Source organism: Tinamus guttatus, unplaced genomic scaffold, assembly GCF_059628265.1.
Source record: "Tinamus guttatus ecotype Peru unplaced genomic scaffold, ASM5962826v1 Tinamus_guttatus_pri_ptg000408l, whole genome shotgun sequence".
In the NCBI taxonomy this organism is placed as follows: Eukaryota; Metazoa; Chordata; class Aves; order Tinamiformes; family Tinamidae; genus Tinamus; species Tinamus guttatus.
In genome coordinates this window covers 218,627-235,709 of record NW_028288942.1, presented here as the reverse complement: position 1 = coordinate 235,709, position 17,083 = coordinate 218,627, and positions in this window count along the sequence as shown.

Here is a 17,083-nt window from a genome sequence, read left to right as displayed (position 1 = left end):
GTTTTTATTGTGTATGTGCACGTGTGTGTGCATGCAGTTGGCTTCTGTATTTGTGCTGCTGTGCTTCTTGTTAGCGTTGAAGAACTCGGTTCTAGTGTACTTGCTGTTGCTGAAAACAATGTTTAGATTAACTTTAGTGGCAAAAATACAAAGTTTCAACCAACAATGAAAATTTCAGGAGACAGCATCCTTTCATTTCTAAGAACTTCAATAAAAAAAAGCTGTTAGTGGATCTTGTACAAATTGGACATCTGTTGCTTGTTTGTATTTAAGATTTTGTTCAAGCTTCTCGTTTTGGTTCTGTTCCTAAACTCTTTAGGGCAAGGAGGCATCTCCCTTTACCTTAGCACGGTAAGATGGTGATCTCTGATTCCAGCTGGACCATTCAGGTCCTGTTGTGGGCGTGAGTAGTGTTTGGATTCACTGGTGTGCCAGCTGTGAAGAAGGCCCATCGCTTCCTACATCTCATAAAACATTTAATAGCAATTCACGTGGGCAGGTTGTGTGTTATCACGTCCTCTTTATACAATATTACATAGAACATACACTGTATGAACAAACATGTGCTGTTAATAACTTGATTTGCTCTTTATTTGTATACCTTATTCTATCGAACATACACTGTGAAACTAGCAAATACATGTATTGATATTCCTTTGATGTATTCTTTTCTTTGTTCGCAAGTGAGAACTGGGCTTTGTAGTTAAGAAAACTGAAGTAACTTAGTGTCTTATGGACTCAAAATATCAGAAGTGGAACTAGGTGTGATGACTTTTTTCCCAATAGCTTGTGTGCCGGTGTCTTGTTTATTGCCTAAACTCAATTAAATTGAATGGTAGCATCTTAGTTTGTCAAGTCATGGCACAACTACAGGTTTGTTTGTTTTTAATGTAATGTCCTCTCTGCTTCTGTGGGATGATCTTTTGCTGATAAATCTTTATACTGAAGGTATCTACTTAATCTTTATAAAATACTGAAACCATCCACAGAAGAGGAAGAAATTAGCTCTTCAAGGTTTGAATAGCATTTAATATACTAGTTGGGTTGTCTCTTTTTAAATTTTTTTGTATTTGTCACCAAATTGGAATGACCCTTGTTATGAAATTTGTGGCCTTAGTGCATTTTGTAGACTGCTGTTCAGATACAGAAACAGAGGCTGATACATTACTGCCTACTTTACAGGAGCCTAGTTCAGTTATAGCAGAAATAGTATTTGATACAATGATTTCAGATGCATCTTTTTTGTTACGGTAAGGATATGTGAGGGCATTCACCTTCTTAAGGTTATCAGCTCAAGGACATTTTCAGTTCAAATAGGATAGTAAGTAAAGGGGAAAGCAATAAAAAAAACACAGGGAAGCAAACCTGTTAGATAAGTAATAAGGAAGAAAATGATAGAGAAGTTCTTTACGCATTAACTGTCAGGATTAGAAAACTACAGGACATAGCTCTGGAGAGGGCTTTGTAACTGAAAAAGGAGAAATAAGACTAACATGAAGATTTGGGATATTTGAGAGGGGCCTGTGGGGCTACCTGATAAAAGGAAGCTTATGAAAGGAAGTTCAAGGAAAGGGGAACAGGAAGGAATAAAGAATGAACATGAGGAAATAGGAGTCTAGACAAAAGGAGACAGTTCTGTAATAGCTGCTAGTCATTATTCTTATCCACCTAAGCCCTGTGCCTAATCATTGCAGTGTAGCCTATATTGATAAATCTTTTCTTAACTGTTTTTCAGTGTAATCTCACTTGTTACTGCATGCGTGAGTACCGCAAGCCTTGGGTTCCAGCGACTGGAGATATTGGAGTGAGTAAATTAAGAGCTGGCATCTGGAGTCAGGCCATGGACTATAGCAGCCCCTGTGTCTGTAGTATCAACAAGTGGAATAGGTGAGGGTCTTGTCATTGGCAAGTATTGCAGGGGGACTGGAGGATTTGTGTTTTTTTCCCCCTGGTGATTTCTTGTAAAATTTGCTAGCAAACTTCAAGATGGACTTGTCAAGTATTAGGAGGCCCAGGGTCCAAACATAGATACTAGGCAGGCTGAGAGTCTGTGTTGATATTGGAGGAATGTGGGAGTAGTGGGGGGCTGATAAGGCATGTGAGTGCATGCATCTGTTAGCTAGTGGGCAAGCTAGACAGGCTGGCTCATGAGCAGACCTGTATACTGCATAAGGGGCCTCAGGATCCAGGGGTAGCCAGCAGGCCAATGCTGATATTCAGGGTATCTGAATGTGTGTGGTCTTGTGGATCTAGCGCATGGGTGTTTTCACTGGCATCCTTGATGAGCTGGAGAAGAGGAATGGGACCTGCTATCTGTACTTATCTTATGTGAGTTCTGTTGGTGTTAGGTATGGTGGTTAAAAGACAGTGCCCTGTCTGCGGCAGACTGTGTAGCTGGTTGTTCTAGTGTTCTCTGTGTGCATATCTAGAATAAACAATTGCGCTATTGGATGAGCAAATAGGAAAGCAGCAGTCATATCCATCAGCCAAGGAGGAAGAGACCGCTGGACATACTGATCTTGGCACTAGTGATGGGGCAGGAGGAATCCTTAAGTCCCAGAATTTGCTGGAGAAAGCAGCTCTTATAACATCCTTTAATGCCAATTTTAATATTATTTAATTTCAGATAATATAACTGATGGTTATTAATCACTGCCCAAAACAACAGACTGCTAGATGAACTTAGATCTGATCTAATATAGCCATCTTCTTTTGACAAGACATCTCACTGCAAGAAGGATATGGAGGTGCTGGAACATGTCCAGAGAAGGGCAGTGAAGCCGGTGAAGGCGCTGGAGCACAGACCTTACAAGGAGCGGCTGAGGGAATTGGGGTTGTTTAGTCTGGAAGAGGCTCAAGGGAGACCTTATCGCTCTCTACAGCTACCTGAAAGGAGGCTGTCGTGAGGCAGGGGTCAGTCTCTCCTCCAGGACAAGAAGAAATTGACTCAATTTGCGTCAGGGGAGGTTCAGGTTAGGCATTAGGAAGAATGCCTACACGGACAGAGTGGTGAAGCCTTGGAACAGGCTGCCCAGGGAAGTGATGGAGCCACTGTCCCTGGCAGTGTTCAAGAAACATGCAGATGTGGCACTTAGGGACATGGTTTAACAGGCAGGGTGCTGTAGGACTTACAGTTGGACTTGATGCATTTGAAGGTCTTTTCCAACCATAATGATTCTATGATCTACTGTTTAGAGACACTAAAAAATGCTGGGGATGAGATGCAATACTTCAGTCTGCTTGTGTTTCTCCCTCTCCCCCCATGCTTCTCTTGCTTGTCCTTTCTCCACTGACAGAGCCCTAGAGAATTGGAGAATTCATGGGATACTTTAAAGGCATAAATTTTGGGAAGTCAAAAAACTCAGTTGTGTGTCATGTATTTCTCTTTAACAAAGAGAAATCCACTTGTGTTGTTTATCAATTCACTGATTTTACTTCTGTGTTTTACAGATTCGAACAGCTTATGTCAGCAAGCTACACTAGAGACTAAACTTCTTTTGCAGATAAATTGTATTGCATAGCAACTGGAGAGACTATGGCCAAAAAAAAAAGTCCATTTAGATTTTCAAGGGGATTTTTATTCCAAATATAGATCTGGAGTGTGGTATTCAGGCCTTTTCAAGCTACCTGAGTATAGGATAAGAAATAAGGGCATTTGTGACCTGTGATAGAAAGAAAGAAAATGATTTTACAACTGTAAATTGAGAGAAAACTGGGCCATGTGATGTGCTTTGCAATTCTGGCCCTTCATTTGTCCTAACTTGGGGATACAGCTGGAGAGGTCTTGCAACCCCCCTGCATTACACACTCATACATGGAATGAAAGCTCCTAGGATTATTTGCACCTAGTTTTCATCCTGACACCTAGGCAGGAGGCAGCCAAGGTTAACACAAAGACTGGAAGTTTGTAAGTTCTATGTGAATTCCTTAATTTTAAAGGACCTACTTGAATTCACAGAAGTAGGAAAATACTCAGTGTAGGGATATGAACAGGAAACTTTGTGCTGTAATGGAGAGAAGAAGGTGTATGTATGGGAGGAAAAAGTGATCTGATGTAATAGTTTACTCAAACTAAACTCTGCTTGTTCAGACTTCAGTCTGTTCCATGGAATGCTGTAAAATTGATTTTTTCCTTGTGTGCTTTGAGCTGGAAATTTGTTTGATACTGTTGTCACATTAGATAAGTCAGTAAGCCAGCTGGTCCTCGATGTTTGCCAATTTTTACCAGTGCTGTGTTTGCCTATGGAGTTCACACCTGAAGATTTCATTTCGGGCTGGTATATTTAGAGTCTTTCACAGAAGAACTCATGACTGGCCTGATCAAGAGCTTGTTTTGTGACTTTGCTACTTCACAGCTATTTTAAGCTATCTCCTCAGCTGTCAACTTTGTTAACTGGAAATATCATTAATTTCTGCTTTTATGTTTTGCCTACATGTTCTATGAGGATGTCTTTGAGGGCTTTTTGTTTATTTATTTCAATATTTTCCTTTTTTTAGAAAGGTAAAATTATTTGCAGCTAGTGAGGAATGAAAATGAGAAAGGAGAAATCTATCAGCATGCAGGGAAGCTGCTTGGTATGTGGGCTGAGAGTGCGCCTATCAGAAGGCTGATAATGGAAGCAACCTTGTGTATCCAATTTAAAATGAAGAGTAGCTAGACCAGTTTCCTGTTTCAGTGTAGAAACTAATTTATGCTAAATTTTACTTAAAAGGAATGAATTACTGGCTTTTGAGACCAAAAAGAACAGCCTTAAATATTTCTTCTTTTTACTAGGGTTCTTCACTGATACATTTTTTTCCCCCTTGGCTAAAAAAGCAATGCAGTATGTAAACAAATTACAGGTGGTGATTACCTCACTCATGTCCTGGTTTCATGAACAATACAAGACAACATAAGCCCTGCTCACCTCCCTCTTTCTCTTCCCCACCTTCTGCTTGTGTTCATGCTGTCATAAAGTAAACCAGATAAAAAATGTATGCCAAAAACTAATTTGGGGTGGGGCAAATGGTTTGGATTATTTAACCATGCAGTTCAGTTCCCTTTTCTGGTTTCAACGTTGCTGCATAAAAGACTGTTTGCAAAAAGGAGAATGGGAGTCAGGGACAAATGTTACAAGAATGAGGGACTTGTCTCTTTGGCAGTATCTCTAATTTATGGTCCCTCCTGCATGCCATGTTGTCAGCTGTAAAGGGGAGAATCCACCATCCCAAACTTCATGGGAAGGCCATCATGCTGAAGCGGTGAGAAAAGACTTAAAAGGCAACAGCTTTACTCATCTACAAATGAGTGTATTGTAGTTACACTACAATTGCTTAAAAGAAAGATCACCTGATTACCTAAAACATACTTTAAAATTTTACATTAATTGGAATAGCTTTGCATATGGCTTAAGATAGAGGAATGGGAGCAGTACTTTTGCTTGTGCTTCCTGATCCTAACACTGCACTGATGTAAAGTTACTGTGCCTCTCCTCCCCCATCTTTTGTCTTACAGGTTTATAACACATATGTAGTGTGGATTTTCTCTTGTTATATAGCTTACTACTGAGTCTGACTATTACCTATTGCTGCTCTTTGTAACACACTAATGCAATCTGTTAAGTGATGTGCACTTAAACACAGGATTATGTTACAATCCTGGTAGGGACTAGGCAGCTTTTTTCACATCTACATTTGAAGAAGGGAGAAAGAAGACCTGTCTTCAAAGGAGAAAGACTGTTGCAAATTAGGCTATGAAAGGATGATTGGATATACTGTGCAGTTATTTTATTAACCAGGGGAATTCTGGTAAAAAGGGCAGGCTAGCACAAATATTTCTTTCATACATGTATTAACACAGCTATAAAGGATGCTGCATCTCTGTCAAAGCACTCTCAACTATTGGCTAATGTCACCAATGTGCTGATTTGACCCCTTGTCCAGAGCGTTGTACCTGCCAGGTGCTCACATACCAGATGTCATTCTGACAAGACTTGTTCAAACTTCAGACTATTGCCCTGTGCTGCTGTTCCAGGGTGACATTAATGATACCAAGGACTACAAACTGGAGACCATCAAACAGGATTTCAGGGCTCTAGGGATAGTAGTCCCGGAGTCCAGGTAATATTCTCCTCAATCCTGCCAGCAAGGGGAAAGGATGGGAGGAGGAGGAGACGGATTATGTGGGTTAACAACTGGCTGCACCCTGGTGTTAGCAAAAAAGTTTTGTTTTCTCTGACTATGGAACACTGTTTGAAGACGAACAACACATAGCGAGACAGGGGAGCTGGCTCAGTAAGTGGAGCATGCATGTCTTTGGCAACAGGTTGGCCAGCATGGTAAGGAGGACTTTAAACTAGGAAAAGGTGGGGAGGGGAGAGTTAGCTCAAGCCAGGATGCATCGTAAGTGGGGTAGTGTGGGTGGCATGATGATGGCGGGTCCTCTTGCACCTGTCCTGGGAAACCTGCATGCTGAATTAACTCCCTGAAATGCCTGTATACCAGCGCCTGCAGCATGGGGAAAAACAAGAGCAGCAGCAGCAGCAACAACAACAAAAAAAAGCAGGATGAATTAGAGAACCGTGAGATTGGAGAGGCATGATCTCATTACAATTACAGAAACAGGGTGGGATAGCTCAAATGACTGGAATGCTGTTGTGGATGTCTATGCACTTTTTAGGAAAGACAGGCCAGGAAAGGGAGCTGGTGGAATTGCTCTTGATGTGAGAGAACAACTGGAATGTGTTGAGCTGTGCCTAGGGGGCATGAAGAATAAGTCAAGAGCTTTCAAGTAAGGATTAAAGGGCAGACTAGCATGGGTGACACTGATGGGTGTTTAGTACAGGCCTGCTGGTCAGGAAGAAGAAATCAATGAGGCCTTCTACAGCTGCAAGTAGCCTCACGATCGCAGGCCTTGGTTCTCACGGCAGACCTCAATCACCCTAATATCTGATTGAAAGACAGCACAACTAGGCACAAACAGTCCAGGAACTTCCTGCTGAGCACTGATGATCTCTTTTTGGCAGAGATGCTGAAGGAGCTAATAAGGAGAGGTGCACCACTGGATCTTTCACTAAGAAATACTGAAGGACTGGTTGGTGTTAGCCTTGGCTGCAGTGACTATGACATGGTTGAGAGTGGGATCATAGAATCATAGAATGCTTAGGATTGGAAGGGACCTCTAGAGATCATCTAGTCCAACCCCCCTGCATACGCAGGGACACCTAGAGCACGTGGCACAGGACTGCATCCAAGCGGGTTTTGAAGATCTCCAGAGAAGGAGACTCCACAGCCTCTCTGGGCAGCCTGTTCCAGTGCTCTGTCACCCTCACTGTTAAAAAAAATTTCCTTAAGTTCATGTGGAACTTTTGGTGCTTCAGTTTGTGGCCATTACCTCTAGTTCTGTCCGTGGCCACCACTGAAAAGAGGCCAGCACCATCCTCTTCACTCCCTCCCTTGAGGTACTTATAGACACTTGATTAGATCCCCTCTCAGCCTTCTCTTCTCCAGGCTGAACAGGCCCAGCTCCCACAGCCTCTCCTCATAGGGCAGATGTTCCAGGCCCCTGATCATCCTTGTAGCTCTGCGCTGGACTCTCTCCAGCAGCTCCACATCCCTCTTGTACTGTGGAGACCAGAACTGGACACAATATTCCAGATGCGGCCTCACCAGGGCTGAGTAGAGGGGCAGGATCACCCTTGACCTGCTGGAGATGCTCTTCTTAATGCACCCAGGATCCCATTGGCCTTCCTGGCCACAAGAGCACACTGCTGCCTCATGGTCAACTTGTCATCCAAAGACCATATTGATCTACTGGAGTGAGTCCAGCAGAGGGCTATGAAAAAGATTAGGGGACTGGAGCATCCCTCTTATGAGGAAAAGTTGAGAAAGCTAGGCCTATTTAGCCTGGATCTCCCCTGAGAGGGGATCTTACTATTGTATACAAATATCTAAAAGGAAGATGTCAAGATGGGGCCAGGCTATTTTCAGTGGTGCCTAGTGACAAGACTAAAAACGAGGGGCACAAACTGAAACATGGCTAGCTCTAATATAAGGAAAAACCTCTTCACTGTTAGGGTGACAGAATACTGAAACAGCTTACCCAGAGAGGTAGACAGATTTTAAAGGACATATTCGGGACGGTTTTTTCTTTACATTTTCTCCCCCTTTTTGGTCTTCCTGTTTTTATTTTATTTTATTTGCTCGTTTTACAGAATGTTTTGAGGTTGGAAAGGACTTCTGGAGATCATCTAGTCCAGCCCAGGATCACATTCAGGTGGGTTTTGAATGTCTTTGAGAACAGAGACTCCAGAAAAACAACTTGGCTACTTGTCCCAGTGTTCTGTACCCTCACAATAAAAGTTTTTCCTCATATTCTGATACTTATTTTTCAGTTTGTGTCCATTGTCTCCTATCATTGTCCACCCCTAAGGAAAATCAGTCCCCATCCTCTTTACATCTTTCTTTCAGATATTTTTATCAGATGCTCCCTTGGTCTTCTTTTTTTCCAGGCCTAATAGTCCATAGTCCTCATTCTCTCAGCCTTTCCTCATGGGAGAGATTCTCTGCTTCCTTAATCATCTTAGTTGCCTTCCACTGGACTTGCTCCTGTAGCCACATCTCTCTTGTCCCAAGTAACCCAAAGCAGCCCGCAGTACTCCAAATTTGGCCTTATGAGGACTGAGTAGAGGGGAAGGATCACCTTATATTAGGGAAATAGCTCAAGTCCTTTAATGATGGCATATTTTAAGACAAATTTATGGTTCAGCAGACTTTGGAATCTTTAGTAAATTAGAGACATGGTATGGTACAGACTTGGAGAGTTCTATCTACTATATTGCTAATTCTGCATCTTTGCAGGTTTCCCTGCACTATAGCTTTGTTTTATTTTGATTTTACTTGAAAAGCTAGTCCATTTTAGTTTGAGGAATCTGCAATATGTGGTTATGAGATGTGATATGAAAAAAAATGAATATGAGGAGCTGATTGCAGGTCCCACTGGAAATGCTGTGGTTTTTAATGTTTCAGAAATGGTTTTGCTTAGCCCCAAGAGAAAGGGATCAAAGGAACACGATAAACATGAGGAACACACTAGGACTATGCTTTTTAAGGGGGATAAAAATGGTCAATGTAGATAGATAGTTAATTTGGTTTGCTTTGAAAGCCACAAGCAGATTTCTGAACTCTCTGTTCTGCAGTTGGGAGGTGCAGGGCAAATAAGTAATGCATATCTCAAAACAGAGATCATTAAGAAAACATAAAGCAAAAAGTGTCTTCATTACTTAAAACATTTCCCAGGAAAATATAAACCACATCCTGATCATTTTAACAATACCCACATACCCAGTTAAGAGCAGATTTCAACATTTGAAAAAGGTTTAAAGTTACAAAATAGTTATTCTTAGGATTGAATTTTTTTGGTGCTACATGACAATCTCAGAATGGCCACTGTCTAGTCCAGTGTCCTGTGTGATAGTAGTTAGTAGCAGATGTTTAGAGTGTGAGAAGCACAGAGAGGAGAAAGTGATCTTTCCTTTCACGAAGTATGTCAACTGCAAATAGCTTTTGCACTTAACCAATCTTGACTTTGCATTTGATATTTAATAGCTTTTGAGGGAGCTTTCTTTCATGAATTTGTCTAATCACTTCACCATATGTATTACCAGTGAATTCCATGATTTGTCTGTTGTGAGAAGCTTCCTATTAACAGCACGTTGCCAGATGATTTCCCTTCTGTCCACAAGCTTTTGTGAGAACCAGCCAGAGTGATTGGTCCTGTTTTTATAACAGGGAGAAATATTCTGTGTGTATGTGCGTGTGCATGTGTGTGTGTGGAACCAACAACAGTCATTTTTGATTTGACTTCTCAGTGTTTCCTAGTGATGTTCCGAGTCACTTATTTGCTAGTGCAAAGGTTCCTAATTTATTAGCTTTGGTTCATACAGAAGCTGTTTCATAGTCTTGATACTCTTTTCTGTGTCCCTTCCAGTTCTGCCAAACTTTTTGGATAGGCATACCCACTTTATCACATACTTAGATTCATATTATATCTTCTGCAGCTCTTCACAGACCATTTAATTTCTTATTACTTACTACTAAGTGTGTATTATCAGGCAGTCCCCTTTCATTTTGAGTGTTCATTCACAGCTTTATTTTCCTATCTTTTCATTACTTCTTAAATCACAAGAAGACATCCCTCATGACTGCTTAGGTCTTCAAAGACCTTTTAAGGAGGAACGTTTTCAAACTTTATGAAAATCTAAACATATCTTGCCTATCCAATTCCTTTTGTTCATGTGACACTGATTCTTTGAGATATAACTTCTTACTGCAAAGCCACTTTGACTCCCTCTGTTCTAACATGTTGATTTATGTATCTCCTGTTTTTGTGTGTTTTGTTGTTGTTGTTGTTCTTGTTTTTTGATTTGGTCAGTTTGACATTTTTACAGGTTAGTATTTGCCATATCCATCTCTTTTTGCACTGTACTGATTTAATCAAAAGTTCAACCTTTTATTATTTAATTTTTTTAGAACATTTGGGTGAATACTATCTCTCTGTGGTATATTGCCATTTGTTATATTGTGGTCTATGGCTTCCTCTAGCAATGTTTTGGTCCAAAGTCTGTTCTTCATGCTTAATAAAGAAAAGGAAGTTATTTGATCTTCCAAACTGAGCATATATTCATCTAACTGTTCCATCTTTGGCAATAACATTGCTTTATCTCTGTTGACTACTTGCCCCACAGATTCTGGCAGCAGGTTTGAGCTTCTGGTTTGTTTGACAATGTTTAGTGTTAATTGCAATGTTCCTAAACTGCTTTTCGAAATCTTAATTATCTGTTCTGATTTCAATTGCTGATTTCTGTTTTTTCCCTCAATTTTTCTTATTTTAAACAACTTCTATATTTTAAAGATCTTTTTACTTTTAATAGCTTTCTTTTTACTTCTAATTAATCATGTATAACTGTGTGAGAGAGATGGCTTTGGAGGCAGTCTTTTTCATAGCCTTTTGTGACTATATATATGCATACAATGAACAGGTAATATAATACCTTTAATCATAATTTATGTAATATGTCATATGCCTATAAACATCTTTGTGCCACTTGCCATTGTATTACTATTCCAGTTGTCCCTTTTAATTTCCTTCTAAGCATTTCTCAGTTCATGAAGAAATGAGTTCAAGCACAACTGAGTGAATTACTCTAGCAAGTATGCTGAATTGTAATGTATCATGAAGCCCATGCCTTAAGACCTCTTCTGCAATTATGACAGCTATGGTGATAAAAACTAAATCAAGCTTTTTTTTTCCTCCTCTGGGGTGAGGGGGGAGAGGAGTGATGCGGGCATTTACACATGCTAACACGGCACTTTTTTCAAAATGAACTTTGGGGTACTTGAAATATCTGAATCAATTGGAGGTGAAATCAATTTTTTCATTTGTTGTCAACTTCTGTGTATGGGCAGCTAAACGTGCCTGTTGAGAATGTGGACCATTTCCATCAGCTGTACCTTAAGGTCCTGTTGTGAACAAGATGTGCCACGTTCCTTCAACCCTCTCTGCCCTGTGTAATTCATGTTACGTGGAGAGGAAAAGTTCACATGCTTCCCCCGGCAATTCATCCTGCACTTATTCCTGTCTGGGAGGCAGTGCCTGGCGGAATTCCCCCAGCTCTCCATCCTGCCCCAGCTGCCGTTCCAGATAGGCCCTTCCAAGTCAGAGGTGGGCAGGACCCCGCACTGCGACTGCTCCTGGGGTAGCTGGCGTGAGCAGCACCCTGCTCCAGCGCTGCTCGGTGCTGCCGGGGAGGTGGCGGTGAGCGTGAGGAGGCCGGCTCGCCGCAGTCCCGCCCCTCAGTGCGTGATGCCACCCGCGCCCCAGCAAAGTTTAGGAAGTTGTTTCAACCTTCCTCCGCTCTTGCTGCCATACTAGCTGAGGCACATGCAGGGGAGGCTGGCCACAGCGACCAGCCGGCAGGGCTTGTGTTGTTTCTTCGCCAAGGGAACCTGCAGGAGGTAAGTTGGGACCAGAACAGTTAAGGGAGGAGAGAGGAGAAGACACTGCTAAGCCAGATCTTTCTAGGTGAACTGCTGGCGGAAATGTGCTTGCAGCATCTGCTTTGCTCTTCCGTGCAGACCCAGGGTGTCTCAACAACACCCTGCTCTTTCTCTGCGCTCTGCTTGTTGCAGGTTTGCTCCCCATGCAGGGCTGTCTGCAAGAGGACATCTCCTTGCAGGCTCGGTGCATCCTGGCAGGGCTTAGCAGATACCAGCACCTCACAAGTTAGATCTATTATCACAGCTTTTTTTGTGCCCAGTTGCTGAGTGGCGCCTCTGACCCTGCCTTTGGCAGCTGGTTTTACAGCTGCATGGGAAATGTCTTCCGGGGGGAGCTTACAAAAGCTTGGAGGGGAGGCCAAGTGCCCTAGCTGGTGGCCCAGCGAGTGGCTGTGGTGCTGGCTGTGTTGCAGCTGTAGTGAGGTAGCATTTCATAAGCCTCTGTGAGTAGCTGCTGACCCTTCCTGTTAAGCAAACTGTTCCGCTGGAAGGCAGCAGGTTAGAGCCATGCTGGCCACAGAACAGCAGGCTACTCCTGGACCCCACTATGCCCTGCTTCCCTTCTCTGAATACTTACAGAAGCACTGGAGTAAAATGGGGTGAGAAGCTTGCATTCAGAAAGTTACGTAAGTATGCTGGAGTATGAAATTTTGCCATTTCTTTTGCATAAAGAACATTATAAAGGTGGTGCCCGAGAGTGCTATAACTGCTATTCTTTGTAGTGTTTCTACTGCAGTTCTCAGGTGGTGCCACACAGAGGCCAAATGAGATTCCAGGCAGGAACTCACTTCTGTCCTGTTAGTTTTAAAGCTGTCTAGATGTTTTTCAGTGTACACTACCCGCAAATAGAAAATGTGACTGACTGAAGTTGTGGATGGGGACTGCCTTTAGGTGGGTGACAGACCCACAGACTTCTTATTGGGGCTGAAAGCAGTGCTGTTACTGATAGTTACCAAGACGATGCTTGTATTTCCTTATGCTAATTTGGGGTCAATCTTACACTGCTTGCAACCAGTGTGGTATGATTTACTTTTCTGTCTTTTTTTTGACACTGAACATTTTTATGACTCCAGATGACAGCTGTAACGGAACTTTTTGCTGCCAAGACATTAGTATATTTCTTAATATATGCAAGCAGCTTAACAAATGTTAACATGCAGGTAACAAAACTGGGGTGCTGCTACAACTGGGATATGGTCAGATCTCTCTGTAATTCAGCATTTTTAATCTTTAGTGATTCTTTCATCCAAAATAGACATTCCAACTAATTTAATATACTTTTCTACTTTCTTTTTGCAACTTCGTGTTTTTCAACATCAGTTGTCAAGTTACTCTCGCTTTTCCTTTTTTTAGCTGGATTGTGTGAATTCTGGTATACTGATAAAAGTTTAATAGTTGTCTGTGGGGACACACATATCTCGTCCCAAACTTCTCACTGGGGACTTCAGTGTTGTCCATCTTGAGAAGGTAGCTGTTAGAGACAAAAGAGTGAAAATCAGATGTCAGTCTTTTGACTAAAAGGACGAGATGTATTTCTAGCAACTGATTAACTATCAAAAGGGATTTAGGGCAATAACAGTTAATTATCTTCTAATCTGGAGGATTAGACTTCTAATATATGTGGTTTAAATTCATTGTGGATGAAATGAAGAAGATGAAATCTTTGGTTCTGTTTGAGGCACCTCTCCCCTCCTTTCCTCCTATGATGTGGTGGACTGAAAAGAACTGTAAAATTCTAGACAACATTACTATGCAAAGCTTTCTGGTGGTTTCCCCAGCCCACAGGATTAATATGGTGCTTATTGCAGAGGTCTCTCTTTTTGTCGCCCTGCTTTCATTCACTAACTGTTCTCAAGATTTTGCAGATGAGTAAATGGTGGCCATTTGGAGGGATAACGAATATGCTGCTCCACCCAGACCCCTTCTCCATTGTTTACTTGTTTGCATAATAAGTATGTAAAAATGTAAAAAAAAAACATATAATGAGGGAGTTAGGGTTTTAAAATCTTTTTTTTTTTTCTCTTATCAAAAAGGCAGATTTAATCATATTAAGTTAAACCTGAAGTAACAATATGATAGATTCCACCATTCATGACTCATCCATGCAGAAGCAGCAACATACCCAGGTGCAGAAACTGATTGAAACTCAGTTGAAGGCTTCGGAGCTCTCTCTAGACATAGATCTGTACAGATCAGGCCTAGAGTTTCCAAGCTATGCAGCAAGCGTTTTATGTCAGACCAACAGTTCGATGATCTGTTGCCTATCATGTATCCTCTCATAGAGACTTGCTGAAAGTAACTCTTCTTCCCCAGTTTTTCCAAAGTCAAACAAAGGAACTAGGCAAAAATACTCGACATCATTGACAAAATCATAATTTCCTTGTAGGAAATTTCCTTTTCACTGTGCCACACAAAGCACAGTGAGAGAAGACAGGCACACTAAGAATGAGGCCTTAAGGCAGAAATGAGTTGGTTACATATACTAACTCAGATTATTCTTTCTTTTGGGGTAATTTCACTATTTCCTTAAAGAATTGGTCTGCTTTCTGAAATTAACTCACTATCTTCCCTATTTTTTTGTTCTCCTTTTGACTTTCATTTTATAGGCAGGTGCTCCCTTACAGGAAGCAATTAGTTAACTCATATTACCTTTTTAAATTGCATAGGTTTTTCTTTCTGTGTGACTGTTTTATTCCTCTTTTGTATGTTTCACCTTTCTTTCTTGATTTACAAAATTAAACAATTGCATTTTCTTATAGTATTAAATATAAATTATAGTAGTAAGGCTGATAAATCTTCTCAGAAATAGGTCTGTAAATTAACTAGAGAATTAAAAATGCTCTCTACTATATATCTCTTAGCATCTTGATTATTGGCTCTGTCTAAGGGAGGGGCAAGCAGATTATCCAGCGTTGCTGACCTGTGATATTTTGGAGCATGTGTGTACTGATCATCCTCAAAAGCTTTTGAACCATTTTAATGAATGAAAGTATGGCTTGATATTTTATTTATTTATTTATTTATTTATTCAGATCGCTCAGCAGGGCTCAGATCCTGAAGTGTTTTTTACACTGAACCCCAATGGGAGTTGCAGTGCCAAAATGCCTTTGGAAAAAAAAAAGTTTCTAAGTATGCTGAAGAAAGGTTCAGACATGAGTACAGTTGGGAGTGAAAGCATATTATTGCTCTTTGGTGAATATTACTGCTTTGTGCCCTTGGAACATATATGGTTTCCTAAAGTATGATAAAATTGAGCAGTAGCAGGAAGCTCTCCTATTCAGGTATCCAAAGGCTAATTTCAAACCAATCCTGTGCCCAGAAATCATCTCTCTTTTGGCCTCTTCCTAAACCCACATGTGTAACTGTTCTGTGGCTTTCCACATACTTCCTGCTACAGGGAATGCAGATGCTCCTGTCAGCTGCTCCTGAGCAGTTACTACTCAGCTCTGAGACTTCTACAAGTCACTGAGGTACCTTGCTGTTCTCCTATGCTACTCTTTTGCAAGCCTTCTAATGCTGCTTAAAGCCTAATGATGCTTTTCCCAGATCCTTTATTCCATATATAAACATTTTTTTTCTTCATACTTCAGTTTTGCTTGAATAAAGTGTAGATGGCATATAGCTTTCAGCTTTGCTGGGGTCAGTGATATGTGCAGACAACCATAAACACTTGGTTGCATTGGGGCACATGTAATAAGAGGAAGGCTTAGGCTTAGTGCCGGTAACTGAGCGCCAGAGTGAAAGAGCTAATTCAGTCCCTGTCCATTTTTGCTCCATTATGCAGAGTAGTTGCAAAAAAAGATAAGAAATTACCGGCAGCTAACACTGTTAGTTACAATCAGTCTCTCTGAAGAAAGAACAGGTTTACAGAACCTGTGGTACCACATAAAGACCTTACAGAATGAGCCTCAGTTTTCAAGGGTCGACAGTAGAACAAACAAGAATGAGAGTGTGTTAATGACATTTAAGCATGTCATTTCAGCTTTGTTTAATGGATTCTGGGGTCTTGTGGCAATATATCATGCAGGAATAATGATACATATGAATTTTCCATCCCTTTCCATACCAGTGTCATTTTCTTTCTTGAAGGACCTGCTACATTTTTTAAAGGGGGAGAGATCTGGACTAATCAATCTATATCCAGGCAGGTAAGTAAATGATCTGATTTCAGAGAATCCTGAGAACTAATCTGCTTTCAGTAACTTGGGAAAGGGGATAATGAATAAAAACAAAACGAAAATTGTATCACCCCTTTAGCCGTGAGAATATTTCTTTTTTTTTAAGTGGATTCAGATAGAATCATATAAATTTGTTGAGGTTGTAAGAGACTTCTGGAGATTTTCTAGTCCGCCCCCTTGCTCAAAGCATTGTCAACTAGAGCAGGTTGCTGAGGACCATATACAGTTGGATTTTTGAATATCTCCAAGAACATGGAACTTATATATTCCACTTATATAGAACTCACTGGAACTTATCTGGGCAACTTGTTCTGGTGTTTGACCACACTCACGATAGAAAAGTTTTTTCTTTTGTATTCAGCTGGCTTTCAGAGATATTGGGCACCTGAATCACCTCTGAATATCAATTAGAGATAAAATAAAAAGTTTTTTTAAAAAGTCCTGAGAAAACCCAAAAGACTGCATCAGATTGTAAACTGAATCATTGGATGCTACTGGCGTCTTCATATCTTTTTTTTTTTCTCTCTGGTGAGTGATAATTCATAATATTTTCTCTCTTTTTTTTACATATGGGTGTGAAAAGTCTTAAAATTAAACTTTAGGACAGAAGTGTCTACTGTGGTGCAGAAGCTAAAAAATTCTTTAGTGAAGTGCAGTGACTTGGAAATTGGAATACAAATAAAAGAGCAATCACAGTACAATCACAGTAGAGAAAAATAAGGTTGTTACAATGCATAACTTCTGAAATCTATGGATCAGTACTGCTGTGTAACTCTGAAGTTTGGTGGCTTATGGCACACCAGACTGGAAAATCATGATGGATCAAAATCTCAGTTGAAATATTAGCAGTGACCTGCATTTTGAAACCA